We start from the raw sequence: 8508 nt of genomic DNA, 5'->3' as shown, positions 1-8508 counted from the left end.
TTGTAAAACAAGGTGGTCCTAACACAAGCCATGTAAAATTGCTCATATGCATATGAAAGTTGTACAATAAATAAGGAAGCCCATGGAATAATTTGAATGCATTTGAATGATGGTCTTCGCAAAGTACATCGAGAATACTGCTGACTGCCAGAAGAGCAAACCAATCTGTCTTGGAGGAAGCACAGCTGGAGAGGTTGGTGACACTTCATCTTATGTACTTTTGGACATTTGTTCAAGAGAGACCAGTCCCTAGAATGGACATCATGCTTGGTAAAGTAGAGGACCAATGATAAAGAAGAGCATAAAGGAGATGGACTGACACAATGTCTTCAACCATGGACTGAAGCATCACAATGATTGGGAGGATGGCACAGGACCACACCTTGTTTTGTTCTGTTGTACCAAGGGTTACTGTGAATTTGAGCTGACTCTATGGCACCTAACAACAACAACAGTAGTAGTAACAACAACAGTCTAATGAGTGATAGAGATAAATTAACTAATAATTATAAATGCATACTTACAAATGGTGAGAAGAGTTCTGAACCAAAGGTATAAAGTGCTGTGAGAAAAAGTAATTGGAGGCTTGATCTAGTCTAGGGATAAAGGTAGTCTCCCTTGATGAAAAGGTGCTTAAGCTGAAATCTGAAAGAGGAAAAGGAATTGTTACGTGAAGAAAAGGAGGCGGAGACCTGACTTGTACAAGTTTATGAAACTGTGTATATATTTCCAACTGTGCATTCAGATGGTGGGCTGAAGTCAGCCATAGTGGAAGTATTTGTACCACGGGAATTTGCAAACTCTACAAGGAGAACTTGGTTTTAGACAGCTGGTTGAAAAGCATTTGCTAGCACGTCCTGGGATAAAAAGGAAGGTGACTAACATGTGTACTAAGCACCTAGTAGGTCCCAAAGTAACTAAAAACAATAACACCCCTACACAAACAAACAAACAAACAAACAAACAGACAGACAGAAAACAACAAAAAAAAGAAACTTCCATCGGATGATCCACCTGTGCAGGGGAACAACTCCCGGGCTGTGGCGTGCCGTGGAACTATATACAAATATACTCCTCATACCGACATGGTCTTGAGTTGTGTGTCATTGGAAAAATTGCTGATGGTATCAGTGTAATTGCTTTATACCCCAGGAGGATGATTGACAATTTTTGTTGTTGTTGTTTGTTGGTTTGTTGCTGCTGTTGTTGACCTGGTGGGTTATTGTTTTTTGTCATACTATGACCACCAAATTAAATCAGAGTTATGCATCACCCATAGACAAGCAGGCGGATTCTGGGCCTCCAACTTACTCTAGCCCCAATCCAAGAAGTGCTAGTTCTGATAACATGGCTTTTCTTGATGCTCTCCTTCATGAAATGATCATTGAAGACAAGGGTGCTACAGCAACGTGTGGTGAAGAAAGCAGATGGTGCCTGGCTATCATTGGAATAGTGTCTGGGGTCTTAAAGGCTTGCATTCAAACAGGCCTCCATGTAAGTGAGGAGTCAACCAAGTCCACATGGAAGAAGCACACCAGCTTGTGTGATCCAAAGATGACAACAACAAAGTCTAAATATGATGAAGGGAAAAGTATCAGAGCTTAAATTGTGGAAGGCTATGGAGGACAGTGGGAGCCCCAAATCCACCTGCAGTGTATCTAGTTAGATTAAGCCTTTGGCAGATTCCGTCTAGCCACAGGCAAGAGACTCGAACAGCTTTACTATCTGACAGAGATTATTATAAATTTGATTATGGTGCATTGAATATGGTATAATTTGACTCTCAGCCAATTGGCCTCCCTCTTGATCCAATCTGAATTTGTTCTAGGCTCAAGTATTACTTGCTTGTTCCATGACAAAAATGTCTTCCCCATCTTTTAAAATAATTATGGTGGTCTTTTCTTTTTGAAATTTTTATCATTATATTGTTGTTACTTTATTTTTTCATTTGGTTTTGTTTTTTAGTATTTTTGTTGGGTTTCCCAATTTGTGAAGCACAGAAGGAGTAGATGCATAGAGAAGAAATGGTTTATGGGGAACGTGTGGAGGTGTGGGAGATACAGAGGGTGAGGGGATTTGGGGAGCAAACAACAGATGCAGGAGGGTGGAGGGAGCACTAGAATGGATTATGATTATGTTATACAACTCATTTAAAAAACGATTTTACCATGGACGTGTATGATATGTAAATACTATATCAAGAAAAACCACTGGGAAAAAAAAGAAAAGAAGAAAGAAACCAAACTTGACCATTGGTTACCATGGGGAAAGGGAAAGAGTTGTTGCTTAGTGTGCAGTGAGTCTATGTCGATGGAATCATTTGGAAAGGAATATTAATAATGGCTGTGCAACATGACAAGTATAATCGATGGCTCTGAATTATACATGTTGAAGGTGTGGAATTGGAGAATATTTTGTTGTGTATATTTTTGCCACAATTAGAAAAAAATAATTACATGAATAACAATAAATACAAAGAAGAAAATGTTCTAGAATTGAATATGTTGACAATTGTTTAACTCTTGTTTATATGATTGATTTATTGAATTATATGACATGAAGATGAAGTGCTAATAAAACTGTTAAAAAAAACAAACATACAAAGAAACAATAAAAACAAACAACAAGAAAGAAAAATCGATGAAGAATTGATGTGTTTGAATTTTGGTGTTGGAGAAGAACATTGCCTATAGTGTGATCTGCCAGGAGAATCAGATGATTCTAAAAAAATATAGCCAATCCTGTTTGGTAAAGCACAGGGTCAGTTAAATTGAGGGAAGCCCTCAATGAGATAAATTGACATAGCAGCCGTAACAACAGGGTCAACCATCCTAATGTCTCTGGAGAGAGAACAGATCAGACAATATTTTGTTCGGTCACATCCAATGTTACCTTGAATCTCAGCCATCTCATTGGTAACTGGCATGATTAGGACTCAGAAAAATTACTTCATTTAATGTTCACTCTCACCTGTTTTGGGAGAGAGATGAAACTTTTTCATCCCCCAAAGATTTACTATCTCAGAAACCCCAAGGAGCAGTTCTACTCTGTCCTACAGGGAAACTAGGAATCAGAATCAATTTGATGACAGCAAGTGGTTGTTTTTATAACCCTTGTTAGGCTGGTTGACTAGAGAAACAAATCCAGAGACACCCATATATGTATAAAAGAGAACTTTATATCAAGAAGTAATTATATAGCCAGAGAACTTCCCAGCCCAGTCAACTCATGTCCATATGTCCAACATTAGCCCATAAGTACCTGTTCAGACTCACAGTCACAAGCAATGATGCGGGATGCAGAAATATCACAGTTTGATGGGTGCAAACTCATGTGGATCTAATGGCGATGTTAACATCGCAGGGTGCTGCTAGTAATCAGGTTCAGCCAGCCGGAAGGTGAAGGCAGAGAGAGACGGGGAGGTTCCCAGGGCCCTCCTTATGAGCGGGCCATGCCCACAAGAGGCACCATTAGGCTGTGACCTGATGGACAGGTTGAATACCACCCCTACACTTAAAAAAAATCATTTATTGGGGGTTTTCACAGCTCTTATAACAATTCCATACGTCAATTATATCAAGCATATTTGTACTATGTTGCCATCATCATTTCCAAAACATTTTCTACTTGAGCCCTTGGTATAAGCTCCTCTTTTTCTCCCTCCCTTCCCCATTCTCCCATCCTCACGAATCCTTGATCAATTATATATTATTAGTGTTATTTCGTATCATACACTGTCCATTGTCTCCCTTCACCTACACTTCTGTGATGCGTCCCCTACACCCCTACACTTTTATCTATCTTCAAGTTGGAACGAACTTATGGAACTATCACAAACCCTGTTGGTAGAAATCGTTATCCTACTTTTATGGATGGAGAGTGAGACAGAGGAAAAAAGGAGGGAGTGTTCCCAAATTATTAAGCTAGAAAGTGAACATATTATACAGACCTGCCTGGCCCTTAGCTCAGAATCTTGTTGCCTGCCACTCGGGAGCCCCTGCATCAGGCAAACACTTCTTCCCATATGTAATTCCCAGGAAGAAGACTGTAACAGATAAATCCTTGTACATGGTTTACTCACTTCTAGAGTGTCAAAGCATAATTTTTTTAATAACCTTTTTTGTTTTTTACGACATAGGATTAACACATGTCAAAAATTTTATTCATTTTCTCATTTTATGAGGGGACCAGTGTAATGATAAAAAGCCCCCAAATAATTGGGCATTTATAGGCACATTAATAAAAAAATGTTAGAATAAATCTTCTGGGTTAGCCACAAAACAGATTAATGTCCTATTGGGCAAAATACTGTAACCTTTGGGATTATCCCTTAACTAGAGAGAAATAATTTGTATCTCTGTTATATAAAAATGTACAAGTTACCATAACTTCACAGGGTCCAAGTCCCTAATGAATAGTAAATAGAAAAGTCAGAACATGGTAATTGTACCTAGAAAATGAAACAACCCTTGGGTGGGCTATTAAACTACTTCAGTGTGACATTGAAAGGCCATGCAGACTGGTGAGCAGGAAACTTCCATCTTAACTCACATGTCTGTAATGCTCTAAATTTAGGGCAGTGAGGCAGTGTTAAGCTGCGGATAAAGTACAAGGGCTCTGGAGGGAAGAGCTGCAGGGATTTTCAACTTGGTCTCATCTCTTAGGAGAGTGTGACCTTGGCAAAATAATATAACCTCACGTCCTCCATTTCCTCACCTATAAAATGAGAATAGTCAACAAGATCAGGCAAACTCATGCTTTCAGACCATGCAATCTGTTAACCAAGGCTGCCAAGCCACTTGGTAGAGAACTTGACTGGTGCCCAAGGACCATGCACCATCTTCTCTGTATGTATGTCTTAAAAACCACTTTGAGAGAGGAGTCCTCACTTCTGCTGGGATCAGATTTCCTAGAGCGGGGAAAGGAAGATGACCATATGGTGACTGTCAAGCAAAAATGTGATGAGGTCCCCCCAATCAGCAGACATTCCTACCAGAGTGATAAGAGATACTGATGGGAAAATGAAGCCAAGAGGGGGAAGTGGAGCAGACACATCTTGGTGAAGGCAAGCATTTCTGTTGGTAGAAAAGTGGGAGGACCGACCTCATAATGAGTAAAAATGACCAACAATACTTTTACAAACCCCAAGGGGAAAGTAGGCCTGTACTATGCTCCTAATAGGGCATATTGGTTCGAGTTTCTGTTCTGAGCCACGTGCCATAGAATACTAGAGCATTGAACCCTGGATTTTTGAGGTGCACAACACTCCCCAAAGATCAGAGGGGTGTAATGTGGAAACCCTACTAGGTGAACTGGGCTCTACCTCAAACACGGCTGTAACCTAAGGACTGAAGGCCAAAACTACATGGTGTGTGAAGAAGCAGAACATAGCTCTACCAACAACTCTTCCTCCTTCACGCATGGTAACCACAGGTCGTCCGGTTTCTTCTTTTAGTAGGTTTCTTGATATTCTCAAATCACATGCTTCCATAGTTAAACTGCTTCTAAAAAGAGTTGTATATATATCAATCTATATCACACACACACACACATATTTGCAGGTATATCTTGTTTGGTTACACCTGGCTTTATTGTGCTTTATAGAAAGTGGTTTTTGTTTGTTTTGTTTTCCTCTCTCTCTCTCTCTCTCTCAAATGGAATGTTTGTGGAAATCCTGCATCCAGCAAGTCTAGTTGTGCTATTTTCCCAACCGAATATGTTCACTTCATGTCTGCGTTTCACACTTTGGGAATTCCCACCATATTTCAGAACGTTTCACAATGCTGGCACACAGTTAGTAGACCAAACCCAACCCAAGGCCACTGAGTTGATTTAAACTTATCACCACCCTGCTTAGGATTTCTGTGGCAGAAAATCTTCACCAGAGCAGATAGCTTCAGCCTTGTCCCATGGAGAGACTGTTGTATTTGAACCACTGACCTTGCACTTAGCAGTTGTTGACCCAACAGCATCAACAAGGCTCCTATAGTATGGTGCAAACAACTTTTTCATGCCCTGGGAAACCAAAAAATCTGTGTGCCTGACTTGATTGTAAGTAATTATTGTGTGCTATCTGCTCTCCTGTGGTGATTTGGACTTAGCCTCCAATAGCTCTCAAGCATGCCCACTCCCTTAGAAAATCGATGAACATACATAGTATCAGATCTTGTCCTAACACTGATTTAGGACATGTAGGGTGGGACCCAAGGACATATAGGAGCAGAGCCTTCAAAAGAGGACAGGGTTAACAGTGACTATGGACTCTACCTTGAGTGGGGGTGGAGCCTAGTGGTGCTGTGGGTTAGGTGATAGGCCACTAACTGCATGGTCAGTAGTCCAAACCCCAGGATGACGCTGTCTGTCCTTATAAAGATTTGCAGTCTTGGGAACTCTATATAGAATCGACCCGATAGCAGTGGCTTTTTGGTTTATTCACTGGGGGATGGAGCCTTGGTAGCACAAAGGTTGAGAATGAGTTGCTAAGTGGAAGTTTGGCAGCTTGATCCCACCAGTCTGCTTTGTGGTAACATGCTTTCGTAAAGACTTACCACCTCGAAAATGCTTTAGAACAATTTTACTTTGTCATAAAAGAGTGCGATGAGTTGGAATTGCCTCAGTGGCAATGGGCATGAACTGGGGAAAGCAAATACAGAGGAGAGGAAGAGAGATTCAGGCATACACGTCAGATTCGGGCATACATGACTCCCCCAGAAAGAATTTTAGGGATCCGAGGCTTCAGGAAATGGGAGCACACTCATGCTTCTTTTCTTTCTATTCACATTTTGGTATTTTTGTTTAATAAAGGTTTCTATTATTTTGTCCATTACTTACCAATATAACTTGACAATTTAATACAGTATAATAAAATATGTACTTACATAAACTATAATTTCTACGTGGCTTGTCTTTTACTTACAAAATGATTGTTGTACTTTCCTTGTTCATTTACATGACTTAAGGTGTTTCAGCATGTTTCCAGCAGAGAATGAGGGTAGAAGAGGGCAGGCAAGGAATGCCAGTGGTGAAGTGATTTTTATTCATCTAATATTTATTTAATAATACTTCATGTCAGGCAGTGTTTTAGATAAATAAGACATGGTTTCTCTCAGGAGCTAACAATTTATGAGGAGACACGAACCATATATATTAAGACAAAAGCAATAACAGGAGAACACGAGGCAGAGTAGTTACACAGAGGTGGTCAACTCTGTTTTGGAGATTCATGGAAAGCTTCTCAGAGGGAGATAATGAAATTCCTTCTTGAAAGGTAGATAGAAACTTGCCAGTTACAGAAAGTGTGGAACTGCTTTCCTGACAGAGGCAACAGCTTGTGCACATGTGTGAAGGTATGAAACAATAGCTTTGTATTGCTGGATGGTGGGCATGTTAGGCTGGGTTGTCTAGGGAAACAAAACCAGTGACATCATATATGCATAAGAAAGAACTTTAGATCAAGAAAGCATGCCAACCCAGTGCAACTCAAGGCCATGGGTCCTCTGAAAGCTGGAGCCCTCTTCAGACTCACATAGCTATAGGCCAACAATCCAGAAAGGTGAAGCAGAAGCAGAGAGATCACAGGCTGGTGAGAGCAGAGTCCTGTGGATCCAAGGTTGCTGGAACATGGCCGGGCACAGACAGCTTGGCAGCTGGCTCCACTGGAAGCAGAAAGCGTTTCAGCAAGGACACAGAAGAAGTTCCTCATTGTCACTCTTATAGAAAAGGCACACCCTCAATGAGGCATCATGAGCCTACCACCTGATTCGCATGCTGGACTCCTCCCTCTCTCCATACAAGTATTCAAGTTGACAAAATCTAACTGCCGCAGTTAGGTTTGTAGAGAGAAACTGTAGGAGAATATACTGATGACCTGGGTGAAGGCATCCAAATCAGGAAGGCATGCGAAGGGATTCTGAAGACTTATGCTATGCTCTGGTGTCTAGTGGTTATACATTGGGCAGATCGAAACCAGCAGGCACGCCGAGGGAGAAAGACAAGGTTCTCTACTCCGGTAAAGATTTACAGTCTCAGAAATCCACAGGGGCAGAACAACTCTGTTCTATAGGGTCACTATGAGTTGGCATCCACTCGGCGGCAAAGAGTTTGGATTTGATGGTTTTGGATGCTGTGGCAAGGCATTTAGATGACGATCTCTAATGAAGGGAATGATCTTGAAGTACTTTACACTGCAAAGGGTGATTGTCCTGAAGAAACCTTTCTGTTTGTCCTTCCATGTACAATTTCCATAACCATTGCCTTGCTCAGTGCCCTGTAGAAGGCTGAGCTCTAAGAACCATAGTAGTTAGCAGCCTCACTCTCTCACTTTCTGTTGGGTTTAACCATGGGGGAGCAGTGGCAGGGCATCAGAGGGCAGAAAAACAGTAAGCTTAGCAGTTCCTTCTTCCAGCTCTTTATTTTTTGGAATCATGTGGATTGTCTTCAGAGGTTATAGCTCTTGTTGCATGGTCCTCTGTACACACTTCTCTCTCTTTCCTTCATATTTGCTTTCTC

This window comes from Echinops telfairi, unplaced genomic scaffold (assembly GCF_000313985.2).
Source record: "Echinops telfairi isolate 266 unplaced genomic scaffold, ASM31398v2 ScPeMD7_7424;HRSCAF=8462, whole genome shotgun sequence".
NCBI classification, from domain to species: domain Eukaryota; kingdom Metazoa; phylum Chordata; class Mammalia; order Afrosoricida; family Tenrecidae; genus Echinops; species Echinops telfairi.
Note: the sequence above shows the minus strand (reverse complement) of the source record.